Below are 25,408 nucleotides of genomic sequence, written 5' to 3' on the forward strand. Positions count from 1 at the left end.
TCGGGGTTTGACCATTCTAATCGGGAATCAGCCATTTTGGGTGGCAACAGGTGATGCTTTCCAAATAAGATTGCTGACGTAAAGTTGCCCCTAACTTCGTCTGTCCAATTTCCAGTCCAATATATTTAAATGCACCGGAAGCCTGACTTCCAACCTTGAATTCTTTCCTCAAACCAGAGGTTACAATAGCTTCAAAATCACTAGTCCCTCCCCACAAAAACTCATCGACATGCATCATAAAAATGCCAGAAAGATTTCCTTGATAGTGCCAGTAAAACATTGCAGGATCTGCTTTCAACTGGCAACAGCCTAACTTTAACAAAACTGACCTTACCGAAAAATACCAGACTCGAGATGCATCATTTAATCCATATACACATTTGTTCAACTTCCAGAGTACCCCTTCTGTGTTAGCTGCTTCTTTCGGAGGACGGAGAAAAATGTCTCTCTGGAGCTGATGCCCCTGCAAAAAGGCAGCTTTTATATCTATAGATTTGCATTCCCATGCCTTTGTGGCTAATAGAGCCAAGAAGATCTTTAAAATAACCTTTCCTGCTGTAGGTGAATCTACCCTTAAATCCTGATCTTCTAAGTTTTCTTCAAATCCCCTTGCCTCGAGCCTGGCCTTTGCCTTATAAGTTCCATCCGGAAGAACCTTTTCCGTGCAAATCCATCTGTGGGATAGAGCTCTTTGTCCCCTATCCGGTACTTCCGTGTATTCCCCAAATTCACTCCAACTATGCAATTCTTGCTGTTTAGCTTCTTTGATAACTTTTTCATCTAATTTATTTGAAGCCACCAAAATCTCACATGCATGTGGGCTTCTACTCCTATTAGTATTCGTAGTCTTACTCATGTTCCGAGATCTTGACAAACAACGTCCCCTCTCCCACCTGGTATCTCGTTCTGTACTGCTACTGCTTGATCTTTCCCTTCTGCTGTGGGGTGTCCTTTCAATAGTTCTCGACCTTTTCCTGTGGACCTGTTCACTATCCGATGTACTATCTGAACTGGCACTGCGTTTCTGTGCCCTCCATTTTTGAACTTCGTTTTCCCAATCCATTGCCTTGACTCCTTACCCTGAATGCTGTACATTCAACCAATGTTTATACTTTCCAGTGGCCTTCCCTGCTCTACTAATAACAGTTGCATCCTTTCATTGACTAGACCCTTCAGACAAGTATGTCACTTTTGTACCAACTGTTGGCAGTTGCCCTTTCGGAAAAATGGCCTGTTTTAATTCACCAGAAGTGTTGTGTTCCTCCACAGAAACCCTGTCTATATCAGTTAATTGGTCCGTATAGTTCTGTAACACATGCGTACCAGATAACTCTGGTTCCTCGTCATGTCTGTCTGCTCTGTCTAAATTTGAAAATTTGTAATCTGTACCCATTATCCTTGATGAATGGACCCTAACAGTTTGATTACCATGTTGCAAAATAATTGTTTTGCCATCTATGCCTATGATCTTCCCTGGGGCTTTCCATTCATTAGAATTGTTTCTCTTATAGTATACCATGTCTCCTTGCTCAAAAACGGCATCTGATGGCTGTACGTTATGTCTTAAAGCTCTGCGAATTCTTTCAGAGACTTCTGCTTCCAAAAAAGCTTTTTTACTGCTATGTAATGCATTTAAATGTTCAGCAAAACCAGAACTAATTGTAGTCCACTCCAAAGCTGGAGGCTAGTCATCCAAAATGGACGGAATTTTAGGATTTCTACCAAACACAAATTGATAAGGACTATAGCCCCCAACCATCTGCAATGAATTATTTGCATGTACTGCCTCTGCTAAAGCTGAATTTAGCCTGGAATTTGGTCGATCTGCCAACATTTTCTGAAGCATGTCATCGATGACAGCATGATTTCTTTCACAGACACCATTACTAAATGGGCTTTCTGCAGCCGTATTCATAACTCTGATATTCATGTTTTCACACATATCCCTAAACTCATCATTAGCAAATTCTCCCCCTTTGTCAGTGAGGAATTTTGCCGGTGGACCCATTCCTGTCCCTATCCATTTTTCCACGATTTGATCCAGAATTACTCTCTTTTCTTTACTTCGTACAATCGTTGATTGACTAAATCTGGTTGCTAAATCTACAAAATACAAAATAAATATATTATTTGCTTTATCTCAGATCTTAAGGTCCATGACCACAATGTCGTTAAAATCCCTGGCCAAAGTTAGGGTTACTATCGGTCGTGCTTTTGTCCTTTTGTACTTCCTACAAACTTCACAGCGGTCACTAACCTGTTCTATCAGTTTAGTATAATCGTCATCCCTTACTCCTGCATCCTTTAATAAATTCTTCCGTGTCATGTGTCGCTTCAAACACTCTATCATAACGAGTTGGACAGTTGAAAGCATAATGGTATTGAGAAAACATCGATTTATCATGCCCCGTGCATTTCTGGGGTTCATCTTCCTATTGTAGGTTCTAACTGGGTTTGTGTCTTCATAATTTCCTTGTCTCGGTCTCCGTCTATAGTCTTGAGCCCTGTTCGTAGCCATACGATTTTGCCACCCTGTTACTAGTGTATCTTCCATATTCTGCCTTATTGCAGGCTGACCTATTTGGGTCATCAGAGCCATCAGAATCGAATGTTTCCCCAGAAACTTTTGTAAAGCTTTTGTCATCTGTTTGAATAAGGTATCCTTATCAGTAAACTGAACTCCTGTCAAAACCAGGAGCCTGTCCATGTTGCTCACTCTAGCACAGTCAAGTAATTTAAAGGCCAACACAGACTGTGGAAATTCCAGATTGTGTTTCTGTAGCCTTTTATATAGTCTGCCAAATTCCATTATATATTCTTCCATGGAGATATCCTCCATTTTCCAGAACTTATCAAAATCCGACCATGCTTCATACGCACTTAACAAGTCATCTTGCTTATAAATCTTATCCATATAATGTAATATAAAGTCTCCAGACCTTCTTCTGAGTCTAACTCTTTCAATTCCAGCTTCGAAAGCACTTTGTTTCGGATTTTACTGCCATATGGTAGAGAAAGAGCCAATGCCATACCTTGTTTTCTCTTTCCCAAAGCAGTTACTTTAGTCCACATAACTACTACACTTCTCCATTGGTCGTACGATTCCCTTTCAGAAAATAAGGGAGGATAGTCACATCCAGCCATCTTTATCCAGGGTTCAGCCATGTATCTTTTTTTTTCCTTCTCACTCACTCCTTGGTTTGATCAGGAAAAGTTGTATCTTTCAAACCTTCACATTTGCGCAGCAACCATCCTTTGCTACCATTGCTAAACATTTTAGTTGCTGTGAAATGAAGAGTCTAAAGTTCTTGTTCCTTTTCACCAAACATCATTTATTTCACTTCCACAGCATCTGCACAAAACTCTTAACAACACACCACCTGCCAGAGACCACCTGAAGCCCCTTTACATATCAGTGTCAATTAATGGATACTTAACATAAATGAGCCAACTAATTGCAATGTCTCTTATCCCATTACTTAACATTCTGTGGTAGTGGGTGGCCTTTGCATTTGACGGGATATGGGCTCAGGAACCCTGTTCAGGATCTAACAGAACATTGATATTTGAATCAGTGAGTCAGCCTGAGACAGTCGCCAGGAATGTGGATAATATCAGGGGTAAGGGAGTAAAGATGAAAAAAAAATAAATGCTGCAATACTCAGTAGGTCAGACAGAATGAGTAAAGAGAGAAAAAGAGTTAACGTTTCACATCAGTGACTTTTTATCGGAACTGGTCAGAGCAGAGTTTGTTGCACAGGCTGAAGTTGAAGTTAAGATTCATCAATAAAGACAAGCCTTGAAAATGGATCTGTTTGTTGGATGTTCTTCAATGTGTAGCTACCAGGTTTTCTTAATATTTCTTTATTTTCATTTAAAACTTTTATCAAGATTCCAGAATACAGAGTCCCACATTTTACATTTTACTTTACTAATACAAAATCTGCGATGAAATTAACATTTTAAATTGGCTAGTTTTGCAACATACCTTTCTCAGTGATCCAGTAACTCAGTTCCCTTTATAAAAAAAAGAAATTTTGAGTACCCAATTCATTTTTTCCAATTAAGGGACAATTTAGTGTGGCCAATCCACCTAACCTGCACATCTTTGGGTTGTGGGGGCGAAACCCACGCAAACACGGGGAGAATGTGCAAACTCCACACGACAGTGACCCAGAGCCGGGATCGAACCTGCCCAGCCTAGAGTTGCTAGATCTATTCAAAATCTATCCCATTTAGCAAGGTGGTAGTGTCACACAACACAATGGTGGGTAACCTTCATGTGATATCATCTTGGACAGATGCATTAGCAGGAGCAGGTTGGTGAGGATGAGATCAAGTATATTTCACCACCTGCTGCAGACCCAGTCTAGCAGCTATGTCCTTTGGGCGCTGCTAGCTTAGTCTGTAATGGTGCTACTGTGTCACTCTTGGTAATGGACACTGAAGTCTCCCATCCAGAGAATATTCTGCAGCCTTGAGGCCCTCAGTGCTTCCTGCAAGTAGTGTTCAAAATGGAAGGATATTGATTCATCAGCTGAGGGGAGGGTGGCGGTGTGGTGCGTAGTCCTGAGTTGATTTAAGGACTCCCAGGGCAACTCCTGCCCGACTTTGTACCACTGTGCCTTCACACCTGCTGGGTCTGTCCTACAGGTGAGACCAGGACATACCAGGGATAGTGTTATGACAATAGATTAAAAAAAAACAAATTACATATAGGACATTCAAATAAGATATGCGAGATGTGTTTTTAAAAAGGAACATACAATGTAAGTTCATTCTCTGTCTGAATTGCTCCAATGTCGGTGATACTAAGAGAGAGACAATAGAATATGACACCCTTTGTTTCAAACAGGGACATCTCAAAGGCATGAAAGCCATACAAAAACTTACTGCCATCACTTGTGGAGATAATGGAAACTGATTATCCACATAGCAGGAATCAAGTCCTTTAAGTGATGTCTCAGACTGGTTTGTGGATTTCCGCCTTCCAAAAATACAGATGTGATGAATGTAAAAAATTGTCATCTTTTATATTTTGTGCATTGATGTTATTAAAACTTGGGTTAAGATGCATACAGACAGTATGATTGCTAGAGCGGTGATTAAAGTGAGGTAATCATTGATTTGCAGGTGAAGTGTTCTGCTAATAGATCTTGAGAACCATTTACTTGTTTACAGGTAGCTAGCTAATAGAATATTGTTTACATTTGAAGGACCCCTGGGTGTAGATAATTTGTGAGGGGTATTGTGTAATAATAATAATCTTTATTGTCACAGGTAGGCTTACATTAAAACTGCAATGAAGTTACTGTGAAAAGCCCCTAGTCACCACATTCCGGCGCCTGTTCAGGTACACTGTTTGGTCCTGGCTAAACAAGTCAAGCGACATCTTGTAAGAAGAGACAAAGTGATGCCTTATGCTTTGGGTACGGATGATGTAGTTAATGGGAGGGAGTCTGGTCTGTCTGGTGGAAAACTTAGTTGGTCCCAGAATGTTCATCTAACAGAGGTGTTTCAGTTTGGTCCTGAAAGGTTCTCCAAAGATTCTGCACAAAGAGAAGCAAGTAGAAAACTGGTTAACTTTATTCATAAGTGGTAATTGAAATATAGTGATAGGTTTAGGAAGTAAGTTAATGCTTTCTCTTTTACTTAAGAACTATTGTAACTGTTAACTATAAAGCTATTTCTTTGTTGCTAATGTGGTTCATTCTGTATTTCAATACAAATGGTGTTATATAGTGTTATCACTCCAGAGGTGCAGCAATATTTCATCAGTTTAAAAATTGCAAATAGTTGGGTTCTTGTCCGGTAATCTAACAGAGGATACTGGGATAAAATGCTATCTGCAAAACTTGGTGTGTTGCTAAGTGCTGGGTGTGTCAAAGTGTGTGACATAGAAGCAAAAAGACAGCAGCAGTCACCCTGCAGGTAAAAATACAGGTCTCACTCGCCCTCTGATTACTGAAGCAAGCCAAGTCAGCAAAGCCACAGGTGAAAAGGAAGTAGGCCAACTTCTGCTCTAAACTGCAGGACCCTGGACCGCGGAATCAACTACTTAACTGCAGAAGTCAGCACTACTGGAATCACAAATATAAAGCAGCTGCAGCTTTTACCATCTACTCCTCACCTATAAGTCAAAGATTGATTTGTATATCTTTTTAAAAAAAAACTTTTCTGGACTTGCTTCTCATTTCTTTTTTTAAAAATATATATTTTATTAAAGTTTTCAAACACAATTTTTCCACTTTACAAATCAACATAAGAGATAACACAATAACTAATAAGTTACATTATTTAAATAAAATAGTGAACTAGCAAAGTAACAAGAAATAGTGCTCCCCCCCACCTCTCCCCCCCTCTGGGCTGCTGCTGCTGACGATCTATTTTCCCTTAACGTTCCGCGAGATAGTCAAGGAACGGTTGCCACCGCCTGGACAACCCCTGAACCGATCCTCTCAATGCAAACTTCATCCGTTCCAGTTTTATGAACCCTGCCATGTCGTTTATCCAGGCCTCCATGCCGGAGGGGTTTGCTTCCTTCCACATAAGTAAGATCCTTCGCCAGGCTACCAGGGACGCAAAGGCCAGAATATCGGCGTCTTTCCCGTCCTGCAATCCCGGCTCTTCCGCTACCCCAAATATAGCTAACCCCAGCCTGGCTTGACCCGGACCTTCACCACCTTTGAGATCACCTTTGCCACTCCCCTCCAGTACTCATCCAGTGCCGGACACGACCAGAACATATGTGTGTGGTTCGCCGGGCTTCCCAAGCACCTCCCGCACTTGTCCTCCACTCCGAAGAACCTGCTCAGTCTTGCTCCCGTCATGTGTGCTCTGTGTAGAACCTTGAATTGTATCAGGCTAAGCCTGGCACACGAGGGAGAGGAATTTACCCTACTTAGGGCATCAGCCCACAGCCCCTTCTCAATCTCCTCCCCCAGCTCTTCTTCCCATTTTCCTTTCAGCTCCTCTACCAGCGCCTCCCCCTCGTCTCTCATCTCCTGATATATTTCGGACACTTTGCCCTCCCGACCCATACCCCCGAAATCACGCTATCCTGGATCCCCTGTGTCGGGAGCCGTGGAAATTCCCTCACCTGTTGCCTCGTAAACACCTTCACTTGCATATATCTAAAGATATTCCCCGGGGGCAACTCATACTTTTCCTCCAGCGCTCGCAAACTCCCCGTCAATAAACAAATCTCTCAATCTCCTAATTCCTGTCCGATGCCAGCTCTGGAACCCTCCGTCCATCCTTCCTAGGACAAACCTACGGTTATTCCTGATCGGGGACCACACCGAGGCACCCGTCACCCCCCTAGGTCGCCTCCAAATCCTTAAGGTTGCCACCACCACTGGGTTCGCGATATACCTTTTCGGGGAAAGTGGTAGCGGCGCCGTCACCAGCGCCTTTAGGCTCGTTCCTTTACAGGACGCCATCTCCAGCCTCTTCCACGCCGCCCCCTCTCCCTCCCTCATCCACTTGCAAACCATCGCCACATTGGCGGCCCAGTAATAGTCGTCCAGATTCGGCAACGCCAGTCCCCCTCTGTCCCTGCTGCGCTGCAGGAACCCCCTCCTTACACTCGGGGTCTTCCCTGCCCACACGAAACTCACAACACTCCTATCTATTTTCTTAAAAAAGGCCTTAGTGATCAAAATGGGGAGACATTGAAACACAAAAAGAAACCTTGGGAGGACCATCATCTTTACTGCCTGCACTCTGCCCGCCAGTGAGAGCGGCAGCATATCCCACCTCCCGAAATCCTCCTCCATCTGCTCCACCAGCCGCGTCAGATTGAGTTTGTGTAGAGTTCCCCAGCTCTTGGCTACCTGAATCCCCAAATATCGGAAGTTCCTTTCCACTCTCCTTAACGGCAGGCCGTCTATCCCTCTTCCCTGATCCCCGGGGTGTACTACGAAAAGCTCACTCTTCCCCATATTAAGCCTATATCCCGAAAAATCTCCAAACTCCCTCAATATCTGCATAACCTCTGTCATCCCCTCCACAGGATCCGCCACATACAGCAGTAGGTCATCTGCGTAGAGTGACACTCGATGTTCCTCTCCCCCTCTAACCACCCCCCTCCATTTCCTAGAGTCTCTCAACTCTATGGCCAGTGGTTCAATTGCCAGCGCGAACAGTAATAGGGACGGGGGCACCCCTGCCTTGTTCCCCTATGTAACCGAAAATACTCCGATCTCTGCCGATTTGTGACTACACTTGCCACTGGGGCCCCATAGAGGAGTTTGACCCAACTGACAAACCCCTCCCCGAACCCAAACCTCCTCAACACCTCCCATAAATACTCCCACTCTACCCTATCGAATGCCTTCTCTGCATCCATCGCTACCACTATCTCTGCCTCCCCCTCCGCTGGGGGCATCATTATCACCCCCAACAGCCGTCGCACATTGACATTCAGTTGTCTCCCGTTTACAAACCCTGTCTGGTCTTCATGTACCACCCCCGGGACACAATCCTCAATCCTCGTCGCTAGCACTTTTGCCAGCAACTTGGCGTCCACATTCAGGAACGAGATAGGCCTATATGACCCGCATTGCAGCGGATCTTTATCCCGCTTCAGGATTAGTGATGTCGTCGCCTCTGACATTGTCGGGGGTAGAGTCCCCCCTTCTCAGGCCTCGTTAAAGGTTCTCGCCAGCAGCAGGGCCAACAAGTCCACATATTTCCTATAAAATTCCACCGGGAACCCATCTGGTCCCGGGGCCTTCCCTGCCTGCATGTTCCCCAGCCTTTTAGTCACCTCATCCACCCCAATTGGCGCCCCCAGACCTGCCACCTCCTGCTCCTCCACCCTCGGGAACCTTAGTTGGTCCAGAAACTGTTGCATCCCCTCTTTTCCCTCCGGGGGTTGGGGCCTATATAGCTCTCATAAAAGGTCTTAAACACCTCATTTACCTTCCCTGCTCTCAGCTCCGTAGTTCCCGTTTCATCCCTGACTCCCCCTATTTCCCTCGCCGCTATCCTCTTACGAAGCTGGTGGGCCAGCAGCTGGCTCGCCTTTTCCCCACATTCGTATCTCATACCCTGTGCCTTCCTCCACTGTGCCTCTGCCTTCCCTGTGGTCAGCAGGTCAAACTCCGTCTGAAGTCTTCGCCTCTCTCTATATAGTCCTTCGTCCGGGGCCTCCGCATATCTTTTATCCACACTCAAAATCTCCCCCACTAATCTCTCCCTTTCTTTGCCCTCTTTCTTCTCCTTGTAAGTCCTAATGGAGATCACCTCTCCCCTAACCACCGCCTTCAGCGCTTCCCATACTACCCCCACCTGGATCTCACCGTCAACATTGGCCTCCAGGTACCTCTCAATACATCCCCGCACCCTTCCACAGACCCCCTCATCCGCCAATAGTCCCACATCCAGTCGCCAGAGTGGGCGCTGTTCCCTCTCCTCTCCTAGTTCTAGATCCACCCAGTGCGGACCATGGTCTGAAACGGCTATGGCCGAATACTCCGTTCCTGCCACCCTCGAAATCAGTGCCCTGCTCAAAACAAAGAAATCTATCCGGGAGTATACCTTATGGACATGGGAGAAAAAGGAAAACTCTTTGGCCAACGGCCTGGCAAATCTCCACGGATCCACTCCCCCCCATTTGCTCCATGAACCCCCTGAGCACCTTGGCCGATGCCGGCCTTCTTCCGGTCCTGGATCTAGACCCATCTAACCCTGGATCCAGCACAGTATTGAAATCCCCCCCCCCCCATTACCAGGCTTCCCACCTCCAGGTCCGGGATACGTCCCAGCATCCGCTTCATAAATCCCGCATCATCCCAGTTCGGGGCATATACATTTACCAGCACGACCTCCATTCCCTGCAGTCTGCCACTCACCATCACATATCTACCACCGTTGTCCACCACTATATTCCTAGCCTCGAACGACACCCGTTTCCCCACCAATATCGCCACCCCTCTATTTTTCGCGTCCAACCCGGAGTGGAACACCTGTCCCACCCATCCTTTCCTTAACCTAACCTGATCCGCCACCTTCAGATGCGTCTCCTGAAGCATGACCATGTCTGCCTTCAGTCCTTTTAAGTGCGCGAACACTCGGGCCCTCTTAATCGGCCCATTTAAGCCTCTCACATTCCACGTGATCAGCCGGATTGGGGGGGCCCCCCCCGGCCCCCGCCCCCCCCACCGATTAGCCATCCCCTATTCTAGGCCAGTCCCCCGTCCAGGTCCCGCGCACCCACCCGTCCCCCAGGCGGCGCACTCCCGTCCCGACCACCTCTTCCCTTGCCAGCTCCCTCTTGCTCCCAGCAGCAGCAACCCAGTTGACCCCCCCCCCCCCTCCGCTAGATCCCCATCTAGCATGGTTACTCCCCCCATGATGCTTCCGAAGGTCAGCTGACTCCAACTGACCCCGGCTTCACCCGCTCTCTCCTTGACCCCCCCCCCCCCCCCCCCGTGTGTGGAACTCTCATCCTTCTTGCGCCTATCTTCCCGCCATCATCTCCCAAGCGCGGGATAAAATCCGCGCTTTCCTGGATCGGCCCCGCCCCCCATGGCGCAGCTCCCCCATTCCCCATCCCCCCCCCAATCCCTTTTTCCACCGGCGCCCACATTTCTCAGTGTCCCCCCGTCAAGAAGAGAAAAAACCCCGTCTATCGTCCCGATACTGTGAACCTCCCATTCCCCAATTTACATTTCTATACATCGACATCATCGTCTCCCCCACAGCATCAGTCCCGGTCCAATTTCTCTTCTTGCATGAAGATCCATGCCTCATCCGACGTTTCAAAGTAGTAATGTTTGCTTTGGTGCGTGACCCACAATCGCGCCGGCTGTAGCATCCCAAACTTTATTTTTTTCTTGTCAAGCACCGCCTTGGCCCGATTAAAGCTCGCCCTCCTTCTCGCCACCTCCGCGCTCCAGTCCTGATACACTCGTATCACCGCATTCTCCCACCTGCTACTCCGTACCTTCTTGGCCCAGCTCAAAACCGCCTCTCTGTCGGTGACGCGGTGAAATCTCACCACTATCGCCCTTGGTGGTTCTCCAGCCTTTGGTCTCCTCACAAGAACCCGGTGAGCCCTTTCCACCTCCAGGGGGCCCGAGGGGGCCTCAGCTCCCATTAGCGAATGGAGCATCGTGCTCACATAAGCCCCAACGTCAGCTCCCTCCACTCCCTTGGGGAGACCCAGAATGGACTGTTCTCCAGGACTTCGAGCCTTTCGATACATCTCTTCTGTAGCGCCTCGTGCATCTCCATTTTTACCGCTAGGCCCAGAATCTCATCCTCGTTCTCAGATGCCTTCGCCTTCACCCCACGGAGCTCTATCGCCTGGGCCTTTTGCGTTTCTTTTAGCCCTTCGATTGCCAATAACATCAGCGCCAGCACCTCCTCTTTAATTCCTCCACACACCGTCGGAGTAATTCCTGCTGGTCCGGCCCCCATGTCGTCTGGGCTCCATCCGCCGCCATCTTGCTTCTTCCTTCTCTTCTCTGCCGCTGCTCCAAAGGATCCTTCGCAATCTGGCCACTACCACCGATCCTTTCCATACCCACCCGGGGGGACTCCTTCCTTCATCACCCCACACTGGGTTTGGTCCAAAAGAATTCTGTTGGGGCTCCCAAAAAGAGCCCAAAAGTCCGTTAGAACGGGAGCTGCCAAAACGTGCGGCTTAGCAGTGCATCGCCGCAACCGGAAGTTCTTGCTTCTCATTTCTAATCTGTGTGAATGTATGTGCAGGTTTTAAAAATGTTTTCCTTGTGTTTAATAACTAATAAACTCACTCTTTCTTTAACTGAAGAAAGCCTGGTTAAATTGGCTCCTTTTAAAACATAACTATATTGGGACTGGATCAAGGGATACGCAAAGGGAAGGGATCCTTTTTGAAGTAATCTTGTTGCGACACCTGCTCAACGAGGAGGTTGAATAAAGAAAGGGAGCCAGTTCACCCTGCCTCACCTTGGGGCATAACAATTTGGGGGTATCACATCTGGAATTTAACAAATGGAAGGATCTCATCCAGGGTAACAAATTTGGGGGGCCCGTCTGGGGACCGGTCATAACAATGGTGATAGTGGTGTCTGGGATATTAACTATAAGGTATGATTCCATGAGTATGATTTTAGATGTTGCTTAACTCATCTGTGGGACAGCTCTCCCAATTTTAGCACAAGCCCCCAGATGCTAAGAAAGGAGGACTTTGCAGGATCGACAGGGCTGAATTTATCGTTTCCGGTGCCTACAGGTCGATGCCAGGTGGTCCATTCGGTTTCATTCCTTATTGACTTTCTAAAGGTTAGGTACAACTGAGAGGCTTCCTAGGGCATTTCTGAGGGCATTTAAGATACAACTGCATTGCTGTGGATCTGGAGTCCAATGTTAGCCAGCCAAAGTAAGGGCGGCAGACCTCCTTCTGTAGAGGGCATTATTATTATTTTTTTATATAAACATTTTATTGAGAAATTCATAATTTTATAACAATAACAGAAGAAACAGTGTACATACAAATATAAACATAGTGCAAAGGCCGTCTTCCTCCCTCACAGGTCCCACCTTTCTTATACATGAATCTAAACCCCAACACCCCCCCCCCCCTCTCTGCTGACGGTTAATTTTCGCTGACGGTTAATTTTCCCCAAAGAAGTCGACGAACGGCTGCCACCTCCGGACGAACCCCGACATTGACCCTCTCAGGGCGAACTTGATTTTCTCCAGACAGAGAAAGCTGGCCATGTCAGTTAGCCAGGTCTCTGACTTTGGGGGCTTTGAGTCCCTCCAAGCTAAGAGTATTCGTGTCCGAGCTACCAGGGAGGCAAAGGCCAGAACGTCTGCCTCTTTCTCCTCCTGGATTCCCAGATCTTCCGACACTCCGAAAATCGCCACCTCTGGACTCCGTGCCACCCTTGTTTTTAACACCGTGGACAAGACATCCGCAAACCCCTGCCAGAATCTCCTAAGCTTCGGGCATGCCCAAAACATATGGACATGGTTCGCTGGCCCTCCCGCACACCTTGCGCAGCTGTTTTCTACCCCAAAGAACCTGCTCATCCGGGCCACTGTCATGTGTGCCCGATGAATGACCTTAAACTGTATCAGGCTGAGCCTGGCACAACACATCCGCCCAGAGACCACCCTCTATCTCTCCTCCTAACTCCTCTTCTCATTTGTGTTTCAGCTCCTCGGTCTGCGTTTCCTCTGACCCCATGAGTTCTTTATAAATATCCGAAACCCTCCCCTCTCCCACCCATATTTTGGAAACTACCCTGTCCTGTATCCCCCTTAGTGGTAGGAGCGGGAAGGTTGAGACCTGCCTGCATAGGAAATCTCGCGCCTGCAGGTATCTAAACTCATTCCCACCCGTCAATTCAAATTTCTCCTTCGACTCCCTCAGGCTGGGAAAGCTCCCTTCTATAAACAGATCTCCCATCCTCTCGATCCCTGCTCTTTGCCATCCCCGGAACCCCCCATCCAGCCTCCCCGGGGCAAACCGCTGATTATTGCAGATTGGAGACCAGACCAATGCTTCCTCTGCTCCCACGTATTTCCTCCATTGCCCCCAGACTCTCAGGGCCGCCACCACCACGGGGCTGGTGGAGTACCATGCTGGTGGGAACGGCAGAGGCGCCGTTACCAATGCCCCCAAACTCGTGCCCTTACATGATGCCGCCTCTACTCGCTCCCGCATTGACCCCGACCCTCTCCCCCAGCCCTCACCCCATCCCCCCCACTCCCTAGTCATGGCTATATTTGCCGCCCAATAATAATTACTAAAGTTTGGCAGTGCCAGCCCGCCCACCCCCGGCTACGCTCCAGCATCCCCATTGTTACTCGCAAGGTCTTACTCTCCCATACAAAGCCAGAGATCACCTTGTTTACCCGTTTAAAAAAGGGCCGTGGAATAAAGATGGGGAGACACTGAAAGACAAACAGGAATCTCGGGAGGACCGTCATTTTCACTGTCTGTACCCTCCAGCCAGTGATGGAGGGAGCATGTCCCACCTTCGGAAATCTTGCTTCATTTAGTCTACTAGTCGGGTCAAATTTAACTTATGTAGCTGTTCCTATTCCCGTGCCACCTGGATGCCTAGGTACCGAAAGCTTCCCCCTACCACTCTAAATGGCAGCTCCCCCAGTCACCTCTGCTGCCCCCTTGCTTGGATCGCGAACATCTCACTTTTCCCCATGTTCAATTTATAACCCGAAAACCGGCCAAATTCCCCCAGAATCCTCATAATTTCTCCCATCCCTTCTAGTGGGTCAGAAACATATAGGAGCAGGTCATCTGCGTATAGCAAGGCTCTGTGTTCCACTCCTCCCCGAACCAGCCCCTTGAGGCTCTCAGTGCAATTGCCAGCGGCTCTATGGCCAGCGCAAACAGCAGTGGGGGCATCCCTGCCTCGTCCCCCGGTGCAGCTTAAGGGCATTATTATTAACCACACTCTGTGCATTTACACACTTGCACTCCAAACTTAACAACAGACCTTTTCAAATTTTCTATGATCCCATCTCATTCTGTATTATTTCTAGCTCTATTTCTCCTAGTCCTCCGTGTATCTTATTTCTATGTTTTAATACAAATCTTGGTGCGCAACCCCCTGCTGAATTAGTCTAAACCCTCCCCATAGCAGAAATGAACCTAGCCATAAGGGTGTCAACGAATAAATAGAATAAGATTCTGAAATGTTTGCAATCTACAGCCAGCAAAAATCTAACACACTGCTGTCATAACTGCATACTTGGTAAGTACAACATTTGGTGTGAAACTAAGCCATACAAATTAAGAAGATCTCAAGACCTATCTCTTGTGCTGAGCTAACTTATTTTAGCTAGGGCTATGGTAGGTATGCAACATTACTCTGGGCTAGAGAGAACAAAAATTCATCAAGGCTTCCATGCTTAGGGTGGCATGTGGCACAGTAGTTAGCACTGCTGCCTACGGCGCTGAGGACCCGGGTTCGAATCCCGGCCCTGAGTCACTAAGTGTGGAGTTTGCACATTCTCCTCGTGTCTTCGTGGGTTTCATCCCCACAACCCAAAGATGTGCAGGTTAGGTGTATTGGCCGTGTTAAATTGCCCCTCAATTGGAAAAAAAATAATTGGGCACTCCAAATTTAAAAAAAGTTTCCATGCTTGATTATGATTCATTGGTTCTTGCTAGAAAATGAATGTGTAGACATTGAGTGAGGATTGAATCCAGCTGAAGCCAGTGATTTCAAACGTAGAGAAAATATATAAATATCAATATCCCAAATATTATAAATCAAGTTAAAGACTTTTCACTTCACATATCTGAAAGCTGAAATACTTCTATATGGATGTTATTGTTATTTAACTTCTCAACTGAGCTAATTATGAAATAATTCTGAACTTTGAACAGATGTAAATATATTTTGGAGCACTGAGTACCAACTTCAGCACTTCTCAGTGTAAGAATTAATGTGCAGTTAAACCTACACAATCCTGTCGTGGTTTTATTGTTTGCTTTGAAAATAATTACAGTTACTGAGCTTCGTAAAAGAGCCAAGTTTAATGATCACCCTGTAACAGTTGCAATAAAATAAGTGCATCAATGTGATTCCCCCTGTTGTGCATTTATAGGCAGGGTCACTTTCTCTATCTCTGAGTCACAGATGATGTTGAACATGTGTTGATCAAAGGAATTACGGAAGAAAACAAATGATAGAAAGACGAGATCATAGAATGTTGGAACGTCCTCATTTTTCATGTTGATGAAGAATTTGGGAATACCATTAATACTATTAACATTTATGTTGATTAAAAGAAAACCTTTCTTTAGTGAATTTAATTTGGACAGCACTCTTGAATATTTGTTAGCACAAAGATCTTGAAAGTGGATGGATCAAACAGACTGGAGCCATCTACAGCCTGATCCAATGTGAGACAATGATAGAAGCAGTAATCTCATTATGGTCTTTTTTGCACCTAATGTTGGGAATTTTCTCCTTCTTTGCCCCATCAAAAATAACTAACACTTGCTGAGAAACAGTTACGTGGCCCAGGCATATTCCAGTACCTTGCGCTTGTGCTGTTATTCTGATTTTCTGATGAGAGGTTACAGATCTGAAATGTTAACTCTTGTTTCTCTTTCCTCAGATGCTGCCAGACCTGCTGAGTGTTTCCAGCATCCTCAGTATTTTGCTATTGTAGGCTGTTATTCACGTGTGAATCATGTATGACAGATGGCGCTTTCATAATTGGACCCAACACTGTCCTCACTCAACATCTGCACTTGTTTACTTCAAGAAGGTGTTGCTTTAAGCGAGAACCTGAACCAAAAGTATGGGGTCAACTATAGTGCCCTAACCAATGCTTAAGTGGAGGTAACTCGGTGTGGACCAGGGTTTGAATTGAAGATTTTCCCAATCTGTGTAGCTCAAACTCACCAAATAAATTACTGTCCTGGGCTTCTAGGAAAATAATTATAATGCAAAAATGTAATGCCCACTTTTTCCACAAACCAGTCAAAAGATTGTTTGGAAAATATAAACTGCAACATGTTTCCAATGCCTTAGGTATTTTACATTGCATTATTTCAGGATTTATAAAGAATTTTTTGCTCCCTTTCATTTAACATAATTGTCATTCATTGCCGATATGCTGTGGTTGCAAAGTATTTTTTCTTACGAGAACTAGAACTCAGAATAAAGCGTAGATCATTTAGGATCAAGTTGAGAAGCAATTTCTTTACTCAGTAGGTGGTAAATCTTTGACATTCTCTACCACAAATGGCTGTGGAGACTCAGTCATTGAAAATGTCCAAACCAGAGGTCGACAGATTTCTGGGTCGTAAAGACATCCAAGGGGTATGGCATTGAGAAGAGCAACCATGATTTAGTTGATTGATGGAGCAGGCTCGAGGGGCCAAATGGCCTATTCCTGCTCCTATTTCCTATGTGTCCATGAAAAGAAGCGAGTTTCCTCAGCTGGTTATTCCAGCATGATGTTGGCATCAGCCTATTCTCTTGTGAATTGGTTCAGTTGAGGGATGAATTGCTCCTCACTAAGTTTTTTAAAAATGTATTCTTTCATGGGATGTGGGATTTGTTTCCCCGTCACAACTGTTCTTGAGTGTCTTGCCAGGGCATTTCATAGGGCAGTAAAGAGTCAACCATATTGCTGTTGGTCTGGAGTCACATATAGGCCAGACCACATAAGAACAAATCTCCTTCCCTAATGGTCATTATTAATGCACCAGGTGTTTTTTTTGCAACAATTGACAATGGTTACGTGGTCACCATTACTAAAATGATTAGTGTGTTACTAGAGGGATACAGTGATGCAGGGGGGGCTGCACATGAAGTACTCTTCATGAATAAACGGCTGATTTCTGAACACTGCCTTCAGTAGTGAAAAGAAAGAAACAACCTTGGCACTGAAAGGTCTACTGTTTTAGTTGAACCTTTTCATTCGGGTATTGGCATATGCTGATTTCCAGATCAGACTCTTGTTTTTTTCATTTCGTTTCACGGTGAAGAGAGCAAGAACTAAAAATGCCTTTACCCACTATGCAACATCGCCCAGTGACAGCCACCTCCCTTCTCAGAGCCACAAATGCCCTCTCCTATATTATGAATATCATTACTATGGTCACAATGAGAAATCTTGTCATGCAGAATAATGCTTAATTATTTTTGAGAAATCAAGTAGCTCTGGATTAAGTGCTCGTCCTCCAAAACATTTCCAGCAGCCAAACTCCACACTTGCTTCAACTGTGGAATAACATTTTGAATGCTAATGTAAAAGCAAAGTAATTAATGTGGATGCTACTAACTACTAGCTACTAACACTCCTAAACACTACTGGCACTTCTATAGTGTCTGTTTTTGAAGCTTCTAAATCATGTTCAAATACTGAGTCCTCATGTAAATCTCCAACCATTTACTGTTGAAATTAATACTTTTATTCAGTTTGATACAGTAGTGGTTTGTCCTGATTCTGCACTCTAAACTAGTCACCATTGTTCATAATCCCCCAGTGCATCAAAAATGATATAGGGTAGCAGCTTTTGTATGACCACAGCATAATTCTCCTGCTAGGCTGGAATTCGGGAATGTTATTTGACACGGTCTGCAGGCTTTTTAGTCTTGTGGATTGGAATTGAATTTTCAGGCAGAGGTTGACAAAACGACCCGTCTGCTGTTACCCTTTGCAGAGAAATAGTGAGACGGATCAAAGATACTGAAGAAAGATCCTATTGTAAATTAATGTTGCAAGCGTTTGATAATGTTCAGGTGTTTAATTAGATTGACCCTGGTTGATTTACATTGTTACGCAGATAGCCCTGAAATTATGCTGTGCTACATTAGTATGTGAATGTTTAATATCTTTGTGTAAAATTGCTCTCTCAATGTCAGCAATAACCTATTCTTTATTAAATGGGTTAACTCCTGCGCTAAAGTGGCAGGGAGGAATTTTAAATTAATGCATTTCATGAGCTAGTTTGTAATTTCAGGGCCAGTTTACTTAGGGTTTGATGGTATCACCAAGAGGGGGCAGCAATCGCTGTCAAAGAACATTTGTGTGGTTCTCTCTGGAGAGATCGTGTTTCCTGATTTTCCCCACTCCTTGCCAGGGACGCCATGCCCTCAAAGGGTGAGAACCTCCTTTATATGCATTATAATAAATTTTAATATGATTGTCCAGGTGGGCTGGAGGGGGGTGGTGGGGCGATGATTGTCTTGGTGGTGGGGTGGTAAGAGTTACACTTCACTCTGATTGGCGCACTCTTCAAAGATGGCGCCCCGATTTCTGTGGACCGGCTTCTGCCTCTATCAAGCCCCGTCCTACCAGAATGATGATGTAAACCACGGCCACTCTTTTTTTATAAAGTGGCTCATGATCTGGAGGGAGAACTGAGGCGCGATTTAATGGAAATGAAACAGAATCCTATGTCGAGCACATTTAGCCGGCAGCGCTGAGAATGACCCCGCTATTTAACGGGACTCTGCTTCATTTCTGGGCCTCAGGACACACTTAGTCCCGGTTCCTGCACTAACGAGCTCCGCTTGGCAAATGAGGAAGTAATTGGCGCACCAGGGTGGCACCTGAATGGCATTGCCAGAGTGCCCCAGTGGCACTGCCAGGGTGCCATGCTGGCTGTGCCAGTGCCTAGGTGGCATCAGGGAGCTAGGGTACCATCCTGCCCAGAGCCCTGATCGCCTGGGAGACCCCTGCAAATCCAGGTAAGCCTGGTCCACATTTGTGGAAACCAGTGCTAAACGGTGCCTGCTCAGAGTCTCTGAGGCGAGACCGTTAGGTCCCGGGCACTGGGTAGATTTGCCGGCCTTGTTACATCCTAAGTTGGGCGCTGGCTGCCGATAGATTGCACCCCTGGTCTCTGCAGCTGGAGAGCTACACGCCAGTTTCAGTCTGAGCCTGACATTTTGACTAAATATGGTAAGATTCTGTCCTCATAGAGTCTGTACAAAAATTTTCAAATCAACTCTGTTCAAATAAAATGTACTTTCTGCGTTTGACATCAAAGAACAAGAAATAACAGGAGATATGAAACACACAAAGAACTAAAAAGCTTGGGCGGGATTCTCCGTCCATCAGCCCCGTTTTCCGGCACGGAGCGTCTCCACCGGCAGCATGATTCTCAGTTCCCGCAGCCGGCCAATGGGGTTTCCCATTGTGACCAGCCCCACGCCATTGGGAAACCCGTGGGCGCGCTGCCGGCGAAGCAGAGGATCCCACTGATGGAGAATTCCACAGTCGATTTTTGTATAAAGATTACATCCTGAAGCTGTGATCAACTGAGCATGTTCTATCTAACCCCACATCCACACCAATCCTATATCTTTTCACTTTTTGTAATCTTGACTTTAAATTTAAAATTATACATATCTTATTATTGAAGACAGGAAAAACTGCTGGAAAAAGCATATTTAATTCTACAAATTATTTTTAACACTGTGTTTGTACTTATATAATTGGGAAAAGGAATGTTTTCCCATTCAACACATCCAATGCTATATCAACCATTTCCACATTAGGTTTAACATGGCTAAATACAGCATAAAGCACCCTGTTTGCTACTCCAATTATGTGCCTAGGCCCCACACTTGAAAGAACATCAACTCTATCACCAGCCATGGAGTGGAAGAAGTGGTGAGGGAGGGGGGTGAGGCGGATTTGGCTTTAAATGTCCCACTCCTTTAAATGTACAGGATGCAGATTCCAATGGCTGTGGCGGACAACTGAATTAGCCAATCTCTGCCAAACCTAGTTGACCCACATAAAGCAATATCAGGTCATGCCTTAATCTAAAAATTCCTTAATGTACCAGGCTCATTCTGGAATGCCAAGGAAAACCTTGGCTTGTTTTGGCTACTTTAAACCATCTTCTTAACCCCCCCCCCAGTTTTCTGCACCCTCACCTCTTTTTCTTTGTCACCAAGACTGAGACCACCTGATCGACTGTCTCTGCAATTGCAATTTCGCCCCTTCTCAATGCCTGCTAGGCCAAAGTTAAAAAGATACCCCCTTCCGCCCTAGCTTTGAACTTGTATATTTTGTTTCTCTCCTATCTCCCCTCATACCCTCTCTGACCTAATTTGTTCATGATACCCATCTCCTGCTCTCAATCCTATTTCCATAAACTTACTCATCAGCCAACTTTCTTCCTTTCCTGGTTGCCATTGTTAATGGTTCTCTCCCTTAAGGTGTTTTCCCTCTGTCCTTCAAATCTGTTGTCATCGCCCTTCAGCTTATCGAAGCAGCTCGAGGCCTCGGTTCTCATAAACTACCACCCCAACTCCAACCTTTTAAAGTCCATGCCCATCCTTCCCAAAATGCTTGAATCCCTTTTATCTGCCCACGTAACAGTACCAAAATGCATCTATCAAAGTTACAAATAATAACCTATGTGACTGTGACAAAGGTAAACAATATCTCCTCATCCTTCTTGACCTTTTTCACCTGGCTCTTTGACACAATTAATCCCATCATTCTTCTTCAATTCCTCACCACTGTTGTCCAGCTGGGAGGAACTGCCCGTGCTGGTTTTATTCATAGGTAGAGAATCACCATATGGTACTTTTATCTCTGGTATCCCCCAGAGATCTATCATTGTTCCCCTCCTATTTCTCATCTATAAGCTGCCCTTCAGCTACATCATAGGAGGGGGGGCCGGGTTAGCTCAGTTGGCTGGACAGCTAGTTTGGGAAACAGAGCAAGGCCAACAGAGGGAATGAGGTTATTTATGAAGGTCCCGCCTTCTCAAACTTGCCCCTCACCTGAGGTGTGGTGATCCTCAGGTTAAATGACTACCAGTCAGCTCTCCCCCTCAAAGGGGAAAGCAGCCTATGGTCATTTGGGGTTTGGCGACTTTACTTACTTCTGATAACATGTTAGTTTCCACAAATACGCTGATGCTACCCAGTTCTAATTCACTACCACCTCTCTTGACTCCATCACGGTCTCTAAATAATCAGACTGCATGTCTGACAGCCAGTACTGAATGACCAGAAATGTCCTCCAATTAAATATTGGAAAGATTGAAGCCATTGTCTACGGTCTCTGCCACAAACCTTTCTTCTTAATCACCAACTCCATTCCTCTCCCTGACAACCATATGAGGCTGAATTGGACTGTTCACAACCTTGGTGTGATATTTAATGGTTGTGGTAGTATGTATTGGGGGTCATGTGGGACTGGAAGCCCTAATGTCATTGGCTGACAGATCCCGGGTCCTGGTTGGCCGTTGACCTCATACTCCGCCCTGAAGGCGAAGTATAAGAAGCCGGTGCCTTCCCCCGCATGCCAGTTTACTATCGGGCTGCTGGGGAACAGACACGCTTAATAAAGCCTCATCGACTTCACTCTATTCGTCTCATGGAGTCTTTGTGCGCTACAATGGTAAGATGAGCTTTCATCTAGCAATCCAAACATCACTAAGGCTGAGCACCTCAGTAACATTACCCAAATCTGCTCCTGTCTCGGCTCAACTTCCACTGAAAACTCATCCATGCCTTCATTAACTCCTGTCTCGATTATTCTAATGCACTCCTGGCCAACCTCAAACATTTTACCTTCATACACTCGAGGTGATCTAAATATCTGTCATCCGAACCCATGCCAAATCTCATTCACCCACTCCAATCACCCCCCCCCCCCCCCCGGCCCCCACTCACTGACCTACACTGGCTCCCACTTAAGCAACACTCCAATTTTTAACACCAAACACCTCCCACCCTACAACCTCTGATGCTGGCCTCTTGAGCAGCCCAGATGTTAATTGCTCCGCCCAGATGTTAATTGCTCCCCCTTTGGTGGCCCACATACCCACAAGCTTTGGAATTCCCTTCCTAAACCTCTACATCTCTCTATCTCACCTTTCAAAGCAGTCCTTAAAAACTTCCTGTTTGACCAAGTTTGTGCTCTTCTGCTCTAATTTTTCCCTCATATGGCTCAATGTCATATTTTGTTTCAGAATGTCTGGGGGTGTTTTATTATGTTAAAGGTGCAATATAAAGGTTCATTGTTGCTGTTGTAGAAGTGGGGGGTGACAGGAGTAGGTATACTTCCGCAGAGGGCGCTGTGAGGAAAGGTAACTGTTACAACAGGCAGAGAGGAGCAGAAAAGAGGGGTGTTGGTCCAAACGAACTCAATAGGACAAAGACATTGCCACCTATCTCAATACGAAGGCAGGAGGAAGTACTAGTTGGATAACTGTCTTGTTATAGAAAGCAATGGAGAGCCAAAACACTGCTTCAGCTGTGGGGAGGGGGGAGGGGGATGGATGCTCCAAGTGGGAGGCTTTATTAAAATATAATCTACAAGTCTCATCGTCTTCGTTTCTGTGCCCGAAGACAGATTTGACACACTGCACTGCAATCTCCGCCATGAGTAGGGCGAGGAGGTCGGCCCCAAATCCACTCCAGCCAGAAGAGGGATAAATCTCCATGCAGTTGGCACCAATCTGATACACACCAGTCAACTGAGCCATGAATTAAAATTAATCAATGAGAGTAGTCATGTATGGTAATGAGTTTGGACTTTTAATCCAATGTGTGCGCGTGAATTTATTAAGGTAAAGGAGTGGGCACTTTATTGAAAAGAATTCTCGTATATTCATCAATAAATAGTGGAGGTAATAAAATATGCTTTCCTGGAACACTATTTAGATAATTGAACAGGATTAGAATAAAAGGAATACAAGGGGCGTGATTCTCCACTCCCGCGCCGGTTGGGAGAATCGCCTGGGCCGCCAAATTTTCCCGCGACGCAGGTCCGACACCCTCCCGCAGTTCTCCCAAGCGGCGGGAACGGCCCCAGCGAGTTCCGCGGGCCGCAGGCCAGGAGAATCGCCCGAGACACCCAAAATGGCTGTTCTCCGGCACCCCTGCTATTCTCAGGCCCGGATGGGCCGAGCGGCCAGGCCAAAACGGCGGGCTCCCCCCAGCGCCGTCCACACCTGGTCGCTACCGTCGGGAACAGCGCGGGAACGCTGGGGGGGGGGCCTGCGGGAGGGGGGGGGCAGGGGGGATCCTGCACCGGGGGGGTACCTCAAATGGGGTCTGGCCTGCGATCGGTGCCTATCGATCGTCGGGCCGTCCTCTCTGAAGGAGGACCTCCTTTCTTCTGCAGCACCGCAAGATCCGTCTGCCATCTTCTTGCTGGGCGGACTCGGAGAGGACGGCAACCACGCATGCGCGGGTTGGCGCCGGCCAGTTATGCGGCGCCGGCCGCGTCATGTATGTGGCGCCGCCTTTACGCAGCGACAAGGCCTGGCGCGTGTAAATGACGCGGCCCCGCTCCCAGCCCATTATCAGGCCCTGAATCGGTCGGGATAGGGGCCGTTTCGCGCCATCATGAGCCTCGACGGCGTTCACAACGGCGTGGGCACTTCGGCGCGGGAGTGGAGAATCCCGCCCAAGATGTATTAATGAACCAAAAGTTGTGAATATTATTAGATTAAATATGACACTGGTGGGAGTGGAGCAGGAATTTTAAGTGACAAATACCAAGGTGGGAGATGAAACAAGTGATGAGATGGGGAAAATATAAAATCAATTTATAAAATAAAAGCAAATTACTGCGAATGCTGAAATCTGAAACCAGAAGAGAAAATGCTGGAAAATCCCAAGAATCCCAAGTCTGGCAGCAAGAGCAAGGAGAGAAAAAAAGCTGGACTTGAAACGTTAGCTCTTATCCCTCCCTACAGATGCTGCCAGGCCTGCTGTGATTTTCCAGCATTTTCTCTTTTGGTTTAAAATCAATTCATACTGTGGTGTAGAATGAGAGCTGAGAACTGGGGCCCTTTTATTCCAGCTCAGAGTGCCACATGAGTGGTCGGTATGTTCTAGAAAGATTTTGCACAACAGGATTGAGGGATGAGCACCAGAGTAGAGACTGAGGTATCGGCCTGTGCTGGGAATATTTAATTTTTTTGAAAAATGGGAGCCAGGATTGTAGCCAGGTAATTATTCCCCCTCACTGTCAGGTGTGTGGTGAGGCTTGAGCATAGATTCGAGTGGGGCTGGTCCAAAATGAGGGAATAAATATGTTGGGCTTTGGGAAGAACATGTTCCTCCAGGCACCAACAACCTCCACCTGAGTAATTCCACCACTTTGCAAGCTTCCACCTGATCTTTTTAGGAAATCTTCAAAAAGGTGCATTTCTGCCTTTTTTTTTGGACTCTTGTCCAAATTGTCGTGGATTACAACATTCGTACTAAAATAAAATTTATAGCTCCAAAATTAAAGACCGCGTTCACTAAATTTAGGATTAAGCCGTTCGCTCTCAGGTTTTCTGCCCAGCCAGCCACCGTGGCTTTTTTTGTTTGCTCATTGGCTGCTGCTCCCTGATTCTTGGGATTTGTCTGAGGTTCCAGAACTTTCTAATCCGGTCCACTGGTGTTTTTAGCTCTCACACATCCTCCGCCCCCATCCTGCTGAGATTTGCAGTCTGCAACATCCGCCTCCGCTTGGCTCCCTGAACGTGGCCAGCTCCCCGCTTTTCCCTCCCTCTCACCGCAGTTGTTTGTTATGCCAACCAAGATTTTCCTCAAACCCACCAGGACCCTCCATCCTGCCCTTCTGTTGCCCCATATGCAGTCGCCAATGAGCGAGTATGTCCCCCAGCACCCCCCGCCGGCCAGCCCCTAACATGCTCCTTACCTATAGCAGCGGCGAGCGCACATTCCGAGGACAGTGTTTGCCGCAGTCAACCTGGGCTGCGCGGTGGCAGCAGACGGACGGCCGGCCGATGCCAAATAAAGGGCGGATACCGTGAACGCATCCGCGCGGAGAAGGGGAGGCTGTGGAGGGCAAAGGGTCTGCGGGTTGGTGGGAGGAGGCTGCGGATGGAAGGCTCGGCAGCGGGGCGGGCAGTGCAAGGTGGGACGGAGCGAAGAGGCAGGGAGTGGCAAGGGCCGGATTTTCCTTTGTAGGTGTTTTGGAA

The 25,408-nt window shown here is 46.6% G+C and overlaps 1 protein-coding gene across 1 annotated transcript in view; it reads right to left on the reverse strand.

Moving 5' to 3' along the window:
• eif5 (eukaryotic translation initiation factor 5) overlaps window positions 1-25,147 on the reverse strand; it is an 86,647-nt gene extending 61,500 nt beyond the window's left edge. Inside the window, exon 1 of the mRNA XM_072490357.1 lies at window positions 25,126-25,147. The gene's annotated coding sequence lies outside the window, so the exon portion shown is untranslated. The remainder of the gene's footprint in view (window positions 1-25,125) is intronic.
• Between the last annotated feature and the right edge of the window lie 261 nt (window positions 25,148-25,408).

The sequence above is a fragment of the Scyliorhinus torazame genome, chromosome 2, assembly GCF_047496885.1.
Source record: "Scyliorhinus torazame isolate Kashiwa2021f chromosome 2, sScyTor2.1, whole genome shotgun sequence".
Classification (NCBI taxonomy): Eukaryota; Metazoa; Chordata; class Chondrichthyes; order Carcharhiniformes; family Scyliorhinidae; genus Scyliorhinus; species Scyliorhinus torazame.